At 34.3% G+C, this 20,590-nt stretch overlaps 1 long non-coding RNA gene across 2 annotated transcripts; it reads left to right on the top strand.

Moving 5' to 3' along the window:
• The first annotated feature begins 2,536 nt into the window (after positions 1–2,536).
• Positions 2,537–20,590, top strand: LOC144377066 (uncharacterized). 2 transcript variants are annotated; one of them, XR_013437670.1, is made up of 3 exons: positions 2,537–5,008; positions 9,035–11,071; positions 15,435–20,590. It is a non-coding gene; the product is annotated as an uncharacterized LOC144377066 (long non-coding RNA). The 2 variants fall into 2 exon arrangements; XR_013437669.1 differs by lacking the exon at positions 2,537–5,008 and having other exon boundaries at positions 5,703–11,071.

Below are 20,590 nucleotides of genomic sequence, written 5' to 3'. Positions count from 1 at the left end.
TCTACTTCTCTAAAACCAATGATAATAGGCTTAAGGACTAAAATGTACATGTTACAAGTCTTAAAGGGAAAACAACTGGTGAAAGATGAAGAAACTAAGTATACTTCAAGTGAGCTGATAATCTTTCCTTTAAAGACTATAGGAATAGATATTATCAGAACTGGATCCTTATAATTTCACCCCTCACCTTCATCTCAGCATTTATAAATCTCTTCCTTGGTCCCTAATTTATATTCCTATTTCAGAAGAAAGTTTATGTCCTTGCTTTTTCTCCCTACCCTATCTTCTCCAGGACAGTTTGATCCATTTTGTTTGCCTCTCTATTCTTCAATCCTTTTTCTGCTGGTGTTTTTCCTTCACCTACAAACATACTTAAAAGGGCTCTATTCTAAATACAAACAATAGCAACTAAATATCTACTTGTCTGGTTTGCTTACCAAAATATCAACCATTTTCTGTTTTCTTGCATATTTGATTTCTTCAGAGAGCCTACACTACTTCATCATCTATGTTTAGTTTATTCAATTCTTATGTATTCTCTATAGAAACTGTTCTCTTAAGAATCAGTGTTGGCCTCTTGTTCCAGACTCAAAAGACTAATCACCATCGTGAGCTATTTGTTCTCTATAGTATTTGAGAGTGTTCATCTATTTCCCCATAAAAATTTTATTTCCATTTCATTCTCCAAAATCACTCCTTTTGGGGGTCTTTCTCCCTAACACTGTCATATGTTCACTGGCTTCTCTTCCTCTTTCTGTTCCATTAAGGCAGACTGTAGTGAATTCTTTAGAGAGTGTTAAGTAGTTCTAGGATGTTTTTCAGTAGAAGTAATATTGTAAAATCACTAAATAATCATCATGGAGTTGGATGAGAGATGAGTTTCTTATCAAGATAATAGAGTGGGACTGGGGTTGCAGTTCAGTGTCATCATGTTTGCCTACCACCTGTGAGGCACTGGGTTCGATCCTTAGCATCACATAAAAATAAAGTAAAGGCATTCTGTCCATCTACAACTACTAAAACAAATTTTTAAAAAAGATAACAGAGTGGAACAGAGATTGGAGTTTCCTGGAATAGGAAAACATCATTATTTTGTAGATATTAAAATAAGAAAAAGGAGTTCAAGTTGAAATCAAATTAAGTATTTTTACTGGTATGTCAGCCTTAGTAATGACATATAATTTGAATCAACTATCCCACAAAGAACAGCATGTACAAAACATTTTTATTTGAAATCTAAGTGCAAGGATCAGAGATATAACAGTGAAAAATATCCAAAAGTGGGGGTGGGAAACCTCAGAGATTAACCCAGCATTTACAGCTACAACTGTGAGTCCCAGAGAAGGTAGATGAAAAACTAAGAGGAATTTTTGACAGTTGTTTTGGGGGAAGATCAGAACTTGAAGCTAACTGGACTTTGAAGGAACTAAAGCTTAATTTCTAATCATATTAGTCCTTGAAACTGGATTAAATTGATTACATATGCTACTGTTCTTAATTGCCTGTCAAAAAGCTATTTTAAGTCTTTGAGAAAAAAAATAATAGTTTTGAAACTGTTTCTATAATCATTTATATTTGGTATCCATAACTTAGTCATGAAGAGATAAGACATGCTTTTTTAAAAAAAAAAGAACACAGATAATTTTTAAAAAAACAAATGAGTGATTCAGACATGTGGTTCTAAATATGTTTAAGGAATTAAAAAGAAGCTGAAAACTATAAAAGAATAAGATAAAAAATCTCAAACTTAAGAACTCAATACATGAGTTTACGAGTAGTTCAGACAGCTAAACTGGGAGATATTACAGAAGGAAATATCTAAAATGAAGCACAGAGTGAGAAAAAAGACAGAAAATACACACCACAGACTATAATAGACATATGAATTACAAAAATAAATCTAATTCAAGTGTTACTGAAATTTCTAAAGTAGAAAAAATGCCCCCCCGCCAAAAAAAGTGCAACAGAGCCATATTTGAAGAGAAATATCTGAGAATTTTATAAAAATAATGAAAGACATCAAGCTACAGATCCAATAAGCCCTGAATCATCCTAGCAAAACCTGATAGAAATCAAAGTCAACACCACTACCACCACCACCACCACCCAAAAAAAGAAAAAGAAAATGCCCTTTGAGTTGAAGGGTAACAGATACTTTTGAGGAATAGAGTTAACATGAACCATTAGGGGAAGTATTTGATGATGAAATTCAGCAACCTAAAATATAAAATAATAATAAGAAGAAGACATGTTTTTAAAATGGAATCTGTGCAAATGTGGAACTAAGTAAATAACTTTGGAGTTTATGGTTAAAGAACAATATAAATATATGTCTCAAAATTGTAAAAATTATTAAACCAAACAAACTATGAAACTGAGGGGTCAGGAGATAGGGAAGTATGGTTACTAATTTCTATATTTTTAGAAAGCAAGGAGTTCACTGTCAAAATGTGAAACATGTAATCTTAAAATGATTCCAAACATTTTTATACATTCATAATTTTGTAGTAAAAACAATTTAGGTTCAGCAGCTCCACACTCTTCAGTTTCTTTTCAATTCAAGTATAATTAATGTTATATTCAAAAATAAGCTAAAGAGTCTAATGTGTTCTTTTTATAATTTTGTTTTGCTATGTATTCTTCTATCCTTAGTGATGTATAAAAGATATTCTGTTAATGTTGTTTAATTCTAGGTGTAGGGATGTGGAGTACGTAGTCATTCTTATTTGAAAATGTTTTCCTGTGTCAAGTAATGTTTATAATGAGTGTATATCTGTTTTTACAAAAACAGTTTGATTGTTATTAATATAATTTTTAAGAGTTTTTGAACCAGGCCTGGTTTTGAAATAAGACCTGTGTTTAAATCTGACACTGAATAGTCTTAGAAATTTTACTTAATCTGTGAGCCTCAGTTTACTTATCTGAATAATAAGGATTTTGACACCTATTTCATCAGGTGGTTGTAAAAAACATAAATATGTATATAGGTCATGTAATCAAGTCATATAGAAAGTAATAAGTATACTTTTTTTTATTTAGTCCCATCTGTTTCACTAGTTTATCACATCAGCTGAAACAACACACCTCTCTGATTACATATAAAATGATTAATTTGTGTCTGGACATCCTATCATGATACCATCTATTTTTCTGCAGCTGACTCCCATCTGCATGGTACCTTTACAATCTGCCATCTTATTCCATGACCACTCACCACCTCCCAAATCTCTTGCTCCATTCTTGTCACAGTTATTTAGTTCAGGAGTAGACCCTAAAGCAATCTATGCTATCTAGCCCTAGGTAACTGACCCAATCTAGGCCTCTTCTAATTTTTTAAAAATTCACTGTGAACAAAAGGTCTCTGATGTCCACTGCAGTGTCTGAAATATGTAAATTTAAGAATTCTTAGGCTCACCTTATTATGAAAGGAAGAGTGACTCTAATTTGCATAAAGAAAATAAAAAGTGAGGAATTAGAGAGGTCCTCCTAGGAGCAGTCACTATTCTGATCCCAGTTATTCCAGAGGCTCAGCTGTATCTATGATTTTGCTATGATTTGCTTGTGCAACTCATTCTTGGTTTCCATACGCTATTAAATTCCTTCTCTCTCCCTTCTTTTATTTATTTATTTATTTAAGTTCAGATTGGGTTTTTATTATTTATAATCACACTAAAAACAGGTTAGATAATGTTTAAAAGTTTCTTTCATCTGAATATTAAAAATTCTTTAAGGTATATTCTTTGACTTTACTTAACTGATTTACCTAAATGGGATTTTTCACAATCTTAATAAACCTTTGTGAAATTTATAATTCACTTCCTAACTTCTAAGCAATAAAATATTCTCAGATTTATTTAGGTGCATGTGACATCTTTGTCACTAGTCTTTCTAACCACATTTAATGATGTACATCTGAGACTATCCAATTCACAGAACTTTCACTTAAATGATTGTTGTTATGGTTTAAATACTAGGTGTTTCATAAAAGCTTATGTGTGAGACAATGCAAGAAAGTTTAGAGATAAAATGATTGGGTTATAAGAATCTTGAATTAATCAGTACATTGATCTGCTGATAGAAATTAACTGGATGGTAACTGTAGGCAGGTAGGGCATGGTTGGAGGTGGTGGTCATCAAAGGCTTGCCTTCAGAGTTTATATTTTGTCCACCGAAAGGGGAGCACAAGCTTGCGAGCAAGCACTCCCCACCCCCTTTCCTGGTTCTCAGCTCTGCTTTCCTCTGCCGTACACTTCTGCCTTGTTGTTCTGACTCACCCCAGGCCCTGAGGAATGAAGTCAACCATGTAGGGACAGAGAGCTCTGAAACTGTGAAAATGCTGTCTAAAACAATGGCTAACAACTTACATTCCTGCATAGTACTGATTTGGTAAGAAAGAGAATGTGTCTTCTTTTTAGATTTACGTATATTATTATTTTGCTCTTCTCTTTTGAATGGTATCATACCTGCTTCTTATTCTGTAAAATGATTGTTTTCACACAGAAACACCCCTCTGATAATGAAGAAAATCATATTTTTATGAGCCAGCCAGATGGTTTTCCCATTTCCTTTTAAACACACACACACACACACACACACACACACACACAGGTTTTTTTTTGTTTTGTTTTGTTTTTTAAATGGGATGGTGAGTGGTTGGTAAGAAGAAAAACAAAAACTTACAGTGAATGTTGAACCTATCTAGTTATTCTAGAATCTCTCATTGTTTCTTTGAAGAAATTCAACATTTGCCTTACAACCAGAGAATAAACATCAGCTGCTTGGGAAAGCTATTGAATTTCAAAATCCCTTTGAAATGTCACATTAACCTGTTTAACTTTCAGTCAGTTCTTTAAAGTATCTAACATTTCCTGATGACTCCCAGATCTATGACTGCTTATATTTCTCTAATATAAAAGTTTGTTTCCTTCATTCAGGCTCTGTGGTGAATGAATCAGCACTGTTTGGAGACCTGTGTCACAGCTGCAGCCTGTATATAGTCTTTCTGCAGGTTAGTTCAACTTAGGAACATCAAACAGGGTCAAGTGCTAAATCAGGTCGATTTGTCTAAAACTCTACAGTTCTAGCCTTATATTTAGCCCTTCATTAACTGTTAATCTTTAAGGCTATATATTTTCATAGATTATCTTTCATTTTTAGATGTGTAGAGATCAGGCAACAACTATTAATTTATTATTTTTCTGAACATGTATTCAGGGTATATTTGCTAGACACAGAGAGTAAAAAAAGTTGTGTGTTTTTAGTGTTTTCCTTGTTCTTGAATAACCATGTTGTAATATAGAGTGAAAAAAAATACATAGATTTTTGAAGAGTTGGACCAAACAGGGTAAATTCTATAATAGAGGTTAAACTATAATGGGGGACCAAAGGAATAAAGAAGTGAAGTTTTCCTTCTAGCAGAAGTGAATTTACAACTTTATTTTTAGGTAAGAGCTATATAATTTTGTAGTGACTCATCAATAGCTTGGTTTCTTGGAATATAATCAACAATTAACATCAAGTGACCTTTTTTGTAATGTTTTTGATAATATTCCTGTTTTATTCTTAGTTATTATTGTTCATTGATATCCATGTACTTTGACTTCTGTGATATATTTTTTCTCAGAATGCTGTCTGTAGAACAGCTATCTGTATGACAATTCAATTTCTATAGGTTCACATTATTAAGAATACTATTATAATGAATAATATTAGAATGGATGACCATCTTATAGTAATTATGAAATAATGACTTGTTTGAATAAGCAAGGTTATTCTAGTCTAGGATTCTTCTAATCTTAGAATTAGAATTCTTAATATTTTTCAAGCCATGGTCCCCTTTGGAAACCTAATTAAATTTACAGCCTCTCTAAGAAAAAAAAGCACATGCACACTAATTTGGTATACACCATAAAGGAAATTATGAAGAACCCTCAGTTCTTTCAGGGGCTCCAGTCCAATAACTCCTGCACTAGATAAATAGCTCTCTACTCACATCATCTTTCCCAGAGATAACCCTATAATAGTCAAAGAAGAATAAAGGATGCATATTTCTACCTTTTATCCTCATTTGGTTCTTTCCTACCTGGTTGCTTCAAGCTCCATATGCTGGCTTAGAGGATCTGTATTTTGGCATTATTCAACCTGGTCCATATTACAACAAGGCTAAACTGTATTCCTAAAGTAGTTTGTGCTAAGCATAAAAAAATAAATGGAAAATTAAATGATTTATAAGGACTTCAATAGATTAAATATCCTATACTATTGTTGTTCCGTAAAAATATAATGCAAGCCCCAAATTTGAGCCATATTTTAAGTTTTTGAGAAACCACATTCAGAAAAATAAAACAGATGAAGTTAATTTTAAAACTATAGTCTATTTAAACCAATTTATTAAAAATATTATTTCAACATGTAATCCATATAAAAATGAGATATTTTACATTCTTTTTTGTTCTAAATTTTCAAAATTGTGTGTATTTAACAATGAGAGCACATTTCAGTTTGTTCTAGCTTCATTCCAAGAATTCAGTCTCTATGTGGATTTGTTATAACAATGATCCCTTTTTCTCCCTTTTAAGAATACCATTTTCAGGGCTGTGGTTGTGGCTTAGAGATAAAGTGCTCGCCTAGCATGCAAGATGCACTGGGTTCGATCCTCAGCACCACATGAAAATAAAGATATTGTGTCCACCTATAACTAAAAAATAAATATTTATTTTAAAAAAAGAATACCCTTTTCCCATAATACTTATCTGACAAAAAGTGAATATGCATTTTTTCCTTTCTAACTCAAGAAAGCTGTATAATTCTGGGAAATCTAATTCTACCTCAAAGAAAAAGAAGTACAATATATAGCCATATGGAACAAGATGGAATCTGTGCCCCCTGAAATGCAAAGTAGTCACCCTAACCCATGAAGAAGTTGTATCTCTTCAGTTTTCTCTCAAGGGCCAATGGAATTAGTGTAGCTACAACACAGCTTGAAAAATAAAATAATCAAAACAAATTATCATGGCTGCATTCAATGTCAAGCAGACTCATGCTAATATCCTCACTAAAAATGACTTCAGGCTGAACACACCAAAGTTGTCCTTTTGATCATAATTAAAGAATGAGTATATATTCTGGTTAAATCAGTGCATCCTGATGAGAACAAATAACCATGGCATATATGAAGTCAAGAATGGCATTTGTAGTGTTTCTCTCTCTCTCTCTCTCTCTCTCTCTCTCTCTCTCTCTCTCTCTCTCTCTCTCTCTCTCTCTCTCACACACACACACACACACACACACACACACACACACACACCCCTGTACTTTTCCGGTATTATAGAGCATTTAATGAAATGGTCTTGAAGACCAAATGCCAAAACCTATCGCAGACGAAATGCCAAAACTGTAGCTCATTTGCAGCAGCTATTTAAGAAACACATCTTTACCACAATTCCTCAGTTAAACTATCTCTTTTATGCATTTCATTTTTTGGAATAACAATTTTCTTGCCATTATATGAAAAAAAATTCCCCAAAATTCTTTCAGGCACTAATTTTTTTAACCCAATTAAGTGCTCTGTTGTGTTTCTAAATGGCATCATTTGGAACAGACATAACATCTTTTGAAGAAAGGGCACATTGTTAAGATTTTTTAAAGCAATACTGGGCATCTTGAATCTTTTTCTCAGAGTTAAAAAAATCTAATTTAGCAGTTAATAAATGTTAATAAGTTTTTTTTTAAGTAGTGGCTACAATATTACAGTGTTAATTGCATTACTCACTGAAAAAATGCAATGAGTCATAGTTTATAGTTGTTTCTTAGGCAATTTGGAGAGCTTTTCAAGCATTTCATAAAGAATGAGGGGACTCCAAAGCTGATAAAATGAGTCTAGAAAGACCATTTCCTTTCTTTAATAGGTTTTAGAAATTTTATGATTAAGAATAGACTAAAATAACTTGGAATTATATTATGGATTCAGGACCTCAATAGACTCAGTTGATAGCAGCTGTTATCAACCTCTTCCAAATTTCTGATACTTTCACTGTTCCACATTACAAATATCTATCTTCAACATTAATCCAATGTTTAAGAAAAAAATGTTTTATTAAATATAAATAAAATATCTCCCTATTTTTATTAAAGGCATATTTAGTTACTAACCTGTTTGTTCAATATACAATTTATATTCCATAATTAATCAACCCCAGGGAAAAGACAGTTATATAATATTTAGGTTAGCATCCACAGATAGACCAGAGACTAAAAACAGAAGACTTAACCACATTAGATGCTAAAGTAAATTAATAAGCTTTCCAGGATTAAGTTTCCTTATTTATTAAGTAAAGATTTTAAAATGTGGTCACAGCTCAGCTGAAAAAATCTATGACTTTTATTATATAACTAAAAGGAAATTGATTTAAAAAAAAAAGAACAAAGGTGGTATACTAAGTGTTTGAATTCAATCTTCACACCTCTCCTGGGAGTTACTTCATCATCCAGTTAAATCTTCATCTTCTAAAACACATGTGGTGGTCATGAGAATACACCTTCTTATCGATGAAGGGGTCTATTCTGCTGCACTTTGAAGTCCATTCCAAGGCCATGCCTATCATGAATCATTTCCTCCTGATGATTAAGTTAGGTAGAAATGCTGAGATGGGCTTGTCTCTTGGAGACAAACTATTTTGTCATTGACTTTAGCTGAAGGAGCCACAAATGACTTCACTGAGTCTTCCATCCAACCTTCCTTACCTCTCTCCTTCATTTAGACTTACATTACAATTATCATGGCTCTCTCTGAGTTTTCCTTTCATGCAAGTTATTTCTTTTAATAAACGTGTGCCTTTAATCCTGACTTGGAATCTGCTTCTCAAAGGACATGGAGTAATATATCAATTCAAATGCCTTTTCCAACTCCTCCAGAGTTTATCACTCAAATTCTCTGTTCTTGTAGCATATACAAAAGAGGGCAGAAGAAAATGGTCCTTTATAATTTGACCTCAGTTCATTTCCCTGGCTTTCTTTATCTTTCTGTATGTTCCAGGTTCACCCAAATTGCTGTTGTACCAGGACTCATTACCTTTGAAAATGGTGTCTCCTCTGCCTATGACTTCCACTCTAGTTTATATAACAACTGCTTCATTATACAAGACTACATCTAAGTCACCTCCTTTAGTAAGTCTTTCCTGACACCTTGATGCAGAATGAAGACAGGAATCTCGTCTTGCCATGCATATTTTACTTACCTTTCATTACTTCAGCATTTTTAAAGATATGCCAGTTGGTTTTCAGCATATCCTTTAATTTGGGTTTTCCCAATACTTCATCATGGTATGACCTGAATTGTACATTTTCAATCGTACTATCATGCTTACCATATTCTTTTCATTTTATTCTATCATATTACACATAATATCTAATTGTCCCATTTCTGATAGTATTCAATTTTGATCATTTTACTAAGATGATGTCCATCAGGTGTCTCTACTTTTTGTTCTCTTTTAACGATCTTAAAAATATTTTATAGGGAACTACTTTAGAACTATATTAAAAAATCTCCTTTATAACCTCACTTTCACCTACTCATTTTTAGAATTCATTGGTATTTCTTGTCTGGGTTGATTTTTACTCTATTTATTGACAAATTATGCTTTTCTAAAGTGGTATTCCTTATATATTTAATTGGAAAATTTCTCCCATAAGGAAGAGCTTTATCTGTTCCCCATTTATTTAGCCATTTACTTACTTATTTTGGTGGATACTAGTTTAATCAACAGATTATAGTTCATTATTACATCACTATTTTAATGCTATGATTGTACACTTTTGGTGGGGGAGCCTCTTAAAAATTATCTGTATTCTTCTGATAAATCCCCACCTTTCATTAAGCATGTCCTTACATTCTTTTATAAAAGATGTTCAAGCTCATCACATTTTTTTCTTAGTTCCAGCCTTGGGTTCAATATTTCTTCAGTGAACCTGGTTCATTTTTATACTTGAAACCAAAATGTAAGTATTGGGTATTCATTGCCATGGAGGTACCTCAGCTCTCAGGCCCTCCACAGACACATTTATATCTACATATATTTTACAGGAGTATCTACCTATAATGGAAACTATTAAGTCATTCTTATACCCCCAATTCTAATTTAAAATTGACTGGGTTTATTTTGTCTTTTTTATACTTGCAACTGTTTTTAATATTGGGAAATCTAACTCTCATCATTCTCAATATATTTACTTACTTGCTAAATATCTCTAGGTGTAGTCAATCTTTTGATAATTTGGGGCTACTACCCTCTTTACAAATGAGCTTGTCCTGTTGTGTTTAGGTTGCCCTTGCACAGATCTGCCTCTCCTACCTCAGAAGACCCCCTTGTGGGGCAAGATTCATAGCTGTTTGACAATAGAAGAAAGAACACCAATATTTTTTAAAGAAAAGGGAAGAGGAAGAGCTACTAATGTATTTTATCCTTTTAAAATTTTTTGTAATTGTAGTTGGACAGAATGCCTTTATTTTGTTTATTTTTTTGTGGTGCTGAGGATGGAGCCCAGTGCCTCACGCATGCTAGGCCTCTAAACCATGGCCCCAGCCCATCTTTATCCTTTTTTAAAACTTATTAATCTATTTTTAAAAGGAGAGAGTGGGTGTCAGGTTTAGAGTCTTTTATAATGAATAGTATCTAAAATTGAATATTTTGCTTTAATTATGACTAAGTTTAAAGGTATCTAATCTATTTTTTTCCTTAAATATATTTTAATTGCAGAAAAATTACATACTTTAGCTGTATAATTCTTAAGCATGCAATTCAAAGGGTTTTAACATGTGTGTATGTGTGTGTGTGTATATATATATATATATACACACACGTGTATGTATGTGTGTGTGTGTGTGTATATATATATATATATATATATATATATATATATATTCATCTCACTAGAAAATCCTTGTCAATCCCTACCTCCTATAGACAACTATTTTGATTTTTTTTAGTTGTAGTTGGACACAATGCCTTTACTTTATTTATTTATTTTTATGTGGTGCTGAGGATGGAACCCAGGACCTCACACTTGCTAGGTGAGTACTCTACCGCTGAGCCACAACCCCATCCAACTATTTTGATTTTTATCAGAGTTGTTTTTGCTTCCTTTGTAAATATTTTTAAGGAAAAAATTGTAAAAATTAATATTACAATTGGTAATAGTGATGTAAGGAATACAGAATAGCATAAAAGTTGTTGCATTGATTATAGGAGTTTGGGACAGTAAATTGTTTTATGGGTCTTGTGTTTAGTTACTCTCTTTCCCTTACAACTGATTGTGTTGCTATAATAGAGATAGCTTACCACCAGTAGACAAGCTATTAGATACAAGCTCTTGCTTTCCCTCTCTACTCCTTCTATAGGTATTTTTCTTTAAAATGTCTACTTCTATGACTATTATGCACTTTATGATCCAGAGGCTGTAGATAAATATGAAACAATTCTTGTATCCAAAAGAGAGGTGACCACCATAAACTAATTCATAGAATTGTTAAAAAAATCTGGCCACAGATTCTTGCTGCTGCCTTATGAATGATGGTCAGAATTCACATTTCCATTGATCTGCAAAAGGATAATTTCTGAGGCATTTAAAAGAAATGAGAAAGAAGGAAAGAACAAAGAGGGTAGAATTCCTATTTCACAATTGGTACATGGTTGTCAATAAATAAAAATACTTGTATTGCAGAAGTATATCTGCCATTAACAAAAGAAAAGGTCATCTATAATCTATAACTTAAGTCTATTAAGCACTGCATCAACCCAAGTATGATGAAATAATTGCTCCTTAAATGGTAAAATCCAGTTAGAAAGAAAATGGTTTTGGGTAGAAGATTTTAGATTACAGCCAGGTCTTTCTCAATGATAATATACTCCTTCTCTACTTTTCCCCCCTTTATGTCTTTCTATGGTCATGCAACTGGTCCTAAATTAGGAATTCATTTTTTGCTCCATAATTGTAGTACATTGTAATAAGGCACAAATATAGTATCAAATTGATGCTGCAAATCAGCAGGTATATACTGACTGACTGGACTCCATGAGACAAAACTCTCTCTCCAAGGAGAAATATTTCCTGTGTTTAGAGAAATAAATTACATTTAAATTTTTAAATTTGGAGAAGCAGAAATTGCAAACTCTTACCCAAATACTTCCTACCTTAACTATTAAAATATGCTCAGACTAGGTAACCAAGTAACTTTTCAGAACAAGGTCTCTCACTTTTCCATATCCTATCCAGGTTTAAGAAGTTTATTCAGTGTGGAAGTGGGATGAGCTCCACTGATTTCTTCTTACACAATGGGGCAATAGAAGCAAGGTCTATTTTACTTATAAACCTAATGGAATTTGGGATGAACTATTCAGAGCTATGCATTTAGAGATAATGATTCAGCCAGATGTGGTGGTACACATCTGAAACTTTAACAACTCAGGAGGCTGAGGTAGGAGCATTGTAAGTTGGAAGATGGCCTGGGAAAATTAGTGAGAATTTTTTTTGAAGGCTGAAAGGTAGCTCAGTGGTAGAGCACCTCTGTGTTTAATCCCCATAAAAAGGGGAAAATGAAAAATAATTCATCAACACAAGTAAACAACATGAACATCTGGAGTCTTCTTTGTAGATCCCTGCCCCACATCTCTATAACAAGATCTTCCTCCATGGGGATTGAGTGACTTAAAGCATATATGAGACAGTTTTGTAAACCCTGGCATGCTAATCAAGTTTAAGGGAGTATATTATACCTATGAGTCTGAACAGTTTGTTGCCTAAGTCATAGTATGACACATATGTCCTGCATTTGAGTATAATTAAGTATAAACTTAAGGCAGTTTAAATGTGACAGAATAGTATTCATCACTCATATAAAGTCTTGAGGAGACAGACATTATTATTACTGTGTGTATATATTTGAATGCATGACCAATGTGATTCTGCAACCTGTGTATTCAGAAAAATAAGAAATTATATCCCATCTGATTCAAATGTATGGTATGTCAAAGTCATTGTACTGTCATTTGTAACTAATTAAAACAAATAATAAATAAATAAGACTTGAGGAGGTTCGGCAGGAAATGTACACCCTAGTAAGCCATCAGAGCCATCAATGAGGTCCTGGTCAGAAAGGTTCCAAAACCAAGGGTGGATCCTCTGAGGTTTATGAGCTCTGCTTGGAGGCTTACTTCTCCTGAAGCTGTAGAGTAAGTTCTTATTCTCTCTACCTTGATTTCCCTCATAAAAGTGTCATGGTTGTGAAAGTGACAGTTGGCTATGAAGAAGAAAATTGCAAGACAATAGACATAAGTAGTACAATTCTCTGTAATAATTTTTTATTTCATCTATATTAAATTCACTTCCTTTCTATGCAAGTTGAGCTTAAGAGTCTGAACTCTTGGAGACTTCTCAGGCCTAACCTGTACCTCTTCATATCACAGGTTGAGAAAATGCTGCCTGACCTTTCTGCTGGGAAAAGGGAATGCTTAGGCAAAAAAATAATTGATCCCTGTGATTCAGCCAACAACTCTCTCACCATGGTGCTTCCCAAAAAATTTGAAGCATTTTTCCCCATCACACTTAATAACCTACCCTCTCTACTCAGTAGCCTGTGAGATCCTTCAATTAAAAAAAAAGTTCCCCATGTTTTACTTGCCCTCTCACTATAACAGCTAGGATAGGATAATGCACAGTAGACACTCATTTAAATTTGTGGACTTGTATAAGACAAGAGGGCACTCAAAAAGCAAAAACACTTAGAGGTACCATAAGCTCCATGTATCCAGAATGCTAATAATTAAATTTACTGCCATTTTTACACATTTGAATAAATGTAAAATATTTTCAACCAGTTAGTTTGATATGCATTCCTTACCCCTTCCCCATCCCTAACTTTCACCTCATTGCTGCCCTTTACCCTTTGAGCTCTATACCATCTCAGATCCTGATTTCCCTCTCTACCTCAGCCCTTCCTTTTCCACCCTTTCCCCAAGCATCATAAATGAAGTGGATCAGGCTGAGGTGAGAAAGGATATCCTTAAGGAGGTAGGAAGGATATCTGGGCATCTTGGCAACAACAACAGTGATAGCTCAGTGGATTAAGTTTTACAGCAAAATGTCCCAGAATCGAAGTTTTCACATCAAAAATAAATATTTAAAGTTTTCACATTAAAAATAAATATTCATAGAACAATGACCTAGTTTACAGTATCATTTGTTTGGTATAGAAAAACAGGAGAAAAGGTTAAAGTCATTGGATAGAGTCAGGTCTAAGAGTCTAAAAATGTTGGTAGGAATATGGAAATAGGCATCTCAGGTAAGAGCATCACAAGGAAAACAGAATTTAAGCAAAATTTGCCATATAGCCATATTCAGCCATATTTCTATATTCTATATTCAGCCACATTTCTATAGCTCTTTAGATCCAAGATGATATGAGGATTAGAAGAGAGGAGCCCCAGTAGCTTGAAAAAGGGTGATGATCATCCTGGCTCAGGAGACAATAAAAGGATCAACAAGTTGTTTTTGATCATGAATGCCTGGGAAAATATCTATTGACAAAAAGTCATTGAAGAGAAGAGTATTGATTAGCTTTGAAGATGTTGATTTCCATCTGAAAATATACTATAGGGCAGTAATATATAACAACTTTCAAGGGTGTGTCACCATATTTTGTTCAATGAGTAAAACTTATTTTGTTCATGGTGGCCATATCTGTTGGATGAAGTATCAAAAAAAGTGCCCTGTGTCTCAGCCCAAATTATATTGCTAATAATACTATACTATGGGCTTAGTAGCTTATAAAGAAGAGATTTATTTGGGCTCACAGTTCCCATCCAAGGTTGAGGAACTGCACTGGTAATGGCCTCATGCTGGTGGAGTCAAAGTGGTGCACATCAATCCATGGTAGGAAATGGAGCAGGCATATGGATGTGTCTTTTGATTTCTCTTCCTCTTCTTATATAGCCATCAATACTCAAACATGGGGACTCCACTCTGTAGACCTTCCTAATCCTAATAAACTCCCAAAGGTCCTCCTTCTAAACCACCACAGTCAGATCAAGTTACCAATCAATACCTCACCACTCCAACTCTGAGTTTCTGAGGGGAAAACTGTCTTTAAACCATAGCACCCTGCCATGTGATGGAAAGCAGGTAACCACTGAATGTCATGAGAGATGTAATCATTGTGCAAAGAAGATGAAGTATTTACTGAGATGGAAAAAAAAAACTTTGACTCCCAAGTATATAACAGTAATAAAATGCAAAAAGGTCTTTCCTAATTTGGAATTGTAACTGAAAACAATGAGTAAAAAGTACCTCTAGGTTTAAAGAAAGGTACTAGACATATCTCCAGAATTGTCAAAAGACAGCAAAGGACTAACACTATGTGCATTATGCCATTGGAGTAGAACCTGAGAGAGAAGTCATCAAGTGAAGCATGTCTTGTAGAAGTTCCCAGCATGAGAACTCTGAAGAGCCCACTGAAGCACCTTCACAGAGCACAGCATAGTCAGAGAGCTCAGCAGTATCAGCACCATAGAACTCCTTGGGTAAGACATTTTTCTCCTCTACCTCTTCATCCTTACCCTATCCCAGCCTAGAGACACCAAAAGGAACATAATGGGGAAGAAGTTGGAGAATGGTACATTGGAGAAGTAAAGAAATGGACTTAGTCAATTTTCCTAATGTTCTTCTATAGAATTATTGCATTACACCTCACTGAGGAAGAGAGGAACCTAAAACTGAATGGGAGACTGGATGTCGTTTTAGGGTTTTTTTCCTCAATATTTGAAAATGACACTATACAATTATTACCCATAAATCACTAGGAAAGCTGTGGAAATGGTCTGATAGGATAGATAAGAAAGATATGGTTAGAATAGCTGGAGGCAGCAGTGGAAGAAAAAAAACTGACTTTATTGTACACTTAGTTCAGCTCATTCAACAAACAGAAGCAAGAAAGGTCAGAGCAATAAATATTTCTACTCATAAAGTGACATAAAACTTATGGGATATTGGTGAATTGTGTTATAATTGGGTGATATTTTCCCCCAATTTTATAAAACTTATTTTTAAATTAGCATTTAATTTCTAATCCCTTCGTGTATGCTTCTAGTGTATCAAATTATGCTGCCAACAAAAAGGTGCTGAGAACAACTGTGGAAGGGAACAAGAGATATGGAATGGAACTGGGGCTAAGCAGTTTTAAAAATCAGCAGCACAGAAGTATTTGAGATGACTGTGTCTTCTAGTCCCCGCATCACCCATACAGTAATTGCCACGAGTCCATAAAGAGAAAGTTCAAGACTACCTTCTCCCTTTATCCTAACTTGTATTAAATATTTTCAATTATCACCTTTAGGTAAAAACAGTTTCATCCCTAGTTCACATTCTAAGGTGACTCTTTTGAAAGACTTTGTAAAACTTATCACTTTTCAACAAATTCTGGAATCTTGTAGGTCCTGTCAACAAGAACGTAGAATAAAAATTCCATTTGAAGCATGTCATTTATGGGACAATTTGAAACAATTTTGTGGGTTAATAGCAGCTCTGCAAGACCAGACAACTCACCAATATCCCTTAAGTTTTATGTCACTTTATGAGTAGAAATATTTATCTTTGAAGAAAATCCACCATTAGTTTAATGAAATTCTCAAAACCTCAGTTTCTTCATTGCTAGAAAAGACACACTAGTACTTCACAGTTTCATGAGAGGATCAAATGAAAGAGTGCATATTGTGACCTATGTTCCCCATAACTGGATTTCTAGGTCTTTCCACACCATTTTTATTGCATACCATTTTCCTCTCTTCTCTCTTTTCCTTCCTGGCACACTGTATTTCTCTTCCTCAAATGCACCAAGCTATTTCCCACCTCAGAACCACTGCAACTGTTTTTCTTGCTACGTATAATGTTATGCCTCAAGCTCTTTGAACCTTCATATCTTTCAGATCTCTACTCAAATGTTACCCTCAGAGAGGTATTTCCTCATTTTAGACCCAAAGATGGCTCTGCTGGATATTTGATATCCTATAACCTTGCTTCTATCTCTCAGAGCATTCTTTTACAGTCTAATTATTTTGTCCATTTATTCCCTATTTTTCATCTCCTCCCCTTGGGTTTCAAGATCTTTGAGATCAAACCTTGTCTGTCTTGTTGACTGCAATGCTCAAGATAACTAGTACAGTGCAAGAAGTGCAAGTAGATACTGAATAAATATTTATTTATTGAACAGATGACATGAGCCCACTGTGTATGAAATAATAAAAAAATAAAGAAATAATGGGAGATGAAATTGCTTAAACATATTAATATGGAGGAATGAAGAGGAGGAAAGCTCTATACAGTAAAGGTCCTAGAAGCGGGGTGCATTTAGAAAGAAAGCCCAACCAGTAGCTCTGACTGGGGCTGATAATAGCCTGGAATTCTCTGAGCCTAAATTGAAAACTGTCAAGAACTGGCATGAATTCTCATTTGTCAGTGCATTTTCAGACCAAAGGAACCATACCCAAACCAAAGGCCTGGGAATGAAAACACCACTTAAATAATGTAATTTTGCAGTGCAAACTGGAATGATTTCATAGGTTAATGCCAGTATCTCTTGGTATTTGCAGGTATTATCTCTTGGTATTTCCAGACTCAAGCCATAATTTTTCATCTTCAAATTAATTGGAGACCCAGATGTCATTCTGGCTGAACCAGAATGTGCTCCTGGGAAGAAGGCATTACCTGGCATGGTTGTGGCTGACACAAGCCTAGCATGCTGGCCCCAGGGCTCATTTCTTAAGGAGACTGGGCACATTCAACAGCACACTTGGACCTGACTCCATGGGCATGTGCAGAACCTCACAGTTGCTAATAATATCCTGTCTTAGTGCACACACAGCAATTCTCATTTCATTTCTTGCTTCTCATAGGCAAAGCTTTTGCTTTTGACTTTGGAAAGGGTGTGTCACTTAGTGAGACTGATAGAATTGACTAGAAGGACTACCGATTTGGCACTTACAGATGGGTCTTCAACTTTACCACTTATGAACTGATATGAATCACTTAATTTTTCAGTTTCCTCCTTGATAAATGGAGAAACTATTATAAAATAGGATATTTCTGGGGATTCAATGCAACAGTGTATGTGAATGTATTTAACGTTTAAATATTTCTTTCTTTTCTCCCTTCTTTTTTTTCACCTGATTTACATATAGAAGATATGGTTACCAGGACAAATAGTATTGGTCAATGGCCAGAAACTGGCTCTCAAGCAGTATAGCCTTGAGTTTATATCTTAGGGTTCCCTGTCCTACCTTATAGACTTAAGCATTAAAACTATGTACTTTTATTATTTTTTTTCTGTCAAATGACCCACAGTAATAATCCTACTTCATAAAAATATTGTGAGAAATCCATGAGTGAAGATTCCTGACTCATGGTAAGAGCTCAATAAATGTCAACCAGTTCATCTCCCAGTCTGTGCCTTCACTTGCTACCCTAACATGTGGAAGGAGATTTTAATGAAAACAATCCACAAGTTAGAGTAAGTGGCTTTTATTTTCTAAAAACACCATGCCAGAACAAGATAGAAGAATAGAAAGTCTCTACTCTTTTCTCCACAGAGACATTGGCAACAATATGTGATCCAAAAGGTCTTTTGGAGAACTCCAGAAACCAGGTAAGAAGTTGCAGTTCCCTCAAGCAAGCAGAAAACCAAGAAATGGGTAATAAAAGAAGAGCAATTAGTCAAGGAAAAGAAATAAGTATTCAAGTTGGAAATGAAGAAGTGAAATTATTTCCAGATGACATGCTCTTATGTGCAGAATAAATACTAAAGATTGCATGTATGCATGCATGCATGTATACACAGTGTTATTAGAGTTGGCTTCTATGCAGGATGAGAGATAGTGGTCAAGTTTCAACTGTTAACCATTTGTTAAAAAGGATGGCTTTTCTCCAGTGTATGTTTTTTTACATCTGTGTCAAAGATAAGATGACTGTGTATATGTGGATTAATCTCTGTGTCTTCTATTCCATTTGTCTATGTGCATATTTTTATGCCAGCACCATGAAGTTTTTGTTAAGATAGCTCTGTAGTATGATTTGAAGTCAGGTATTATAATATCTTAAGCAGTTTTTTGGCTCAGAATTGCTTTGGTTATTTTGGGCCTTTTATTCTTCCAAATGAATTTGAGCAGTTTTTTTCCCCTAGCTCTGTGAAGAATGTCACTGATGGGAATTTCATTGAATTTTTGTATATATTTTTGTTAATATGAACATATTAACAATATTCATTATATTTCTTGAGCTTAGGAGTCTTATTGAGGAAGTTGATGCCTGTGGGATGGCACAAAATTAAAAAGCTTCTGCACAGTAAACAATTAGAAACATGACATGAGAGCCTATAGAAAGGGAGAAAATCTTTGCCAGCCACTCCTTTAACAGAGGATTAATATCTCCAAATATATAAAGAACTCAAAAAACTTAACACACACACAAAAAATATACCACCAAGATAACTCAAACAATAAGTGACCAAATGAACTAAATAGACATTCTCAAAAAATGTTCAATATCTTTAGGAATTAGAGAAATGCAAATCAAAGCTACACTAAGATTCTATCTCACTCCAGTCAGAATGGCAATTATCAAGAATACAAGCAAATACAAGAAAATGGTTAACAAATATATGAAAAAAATTCAACATCCTTAACAATTGGGGAAATTTAAATCAAAGTTGCCCTGAGAGTTCATCTCGTCCCAGTTATAATGGCAGTCAAAAAGAATATAAATAATAATAAATGCTGACAAGGATGTGGGGAGAAAGAAACACTTATACATTGTTGGTGGGATTGCAAATTAGTACAACCACTATGGATAAGTGTGGTCACTCTTCAGAAGACTAGGAATGGAATCACCATATGCACCTCTTCTACTTACCACTAAATAGGGAAGAGAGGTGGGAGGGAGAAGGGAAATTGCACGGAAGATGGAAGGAGACCCTCATCATTATACAAAATACACGTGTGATGATGTGAGGGGGAAGACAAAACGATAGAGAAATGTGTCACAGTAGATTGGATAGAGAGAGGTGATGGGAGTGGAGGGGAGGGGAGGGGGGATAGGAAGGGCAGCAGAATACAATAGACACTAGTATATATGTATATATATATAGCCATATAACCAATGTGATTCTGCAACCTGTACATGTGGAAAAATGAGAATTCATACCCCATTTGAATCAAATGTATGATATGTCAAGATCATTGTATTGTCATGAGCAACTAATAAAAAAAACAAAAATAAAGAAAATAAAAATAAAAAAGAATGAAAATCAGCATACTATAGTGATCCATGCATTCCAGTGTTCATATCAGCAAAACTCACAATAAACAAATTGTGAAACCAGCCTGGATGTCCATCAACAGATGAATGTATTTAAAAATGTGGTATATGTATACAATGGAGTTTTACTCAGCCATACAGAAGAATCTAATGATGTCATTTGCTTGTTCAGTACATGGATGGAACTGGAAATCATCATGGTTAGTGAAATAAACCAAACTCAGAAAGTCAA

This window comes from Ictidomys tridecemlineatus, chromosome 4, assembly GCF_052094955.1.
Source record: "Ictidomys tridecemlineatus isolate mIctTri1 chromosome 4, mIctTri1.hap1, whole genome shotgun sequence".
NCBI lineage: Eukaryota > Metazoa > Chordata > Mammalia > Rodentia > Sciuridae > Ictidomys > Ictidomys tridecemlineatus.
Note: the sequence above shows the minus strand (reverse complement) of the source record. Positions and strands in the feature narration are given on the sequence as shown.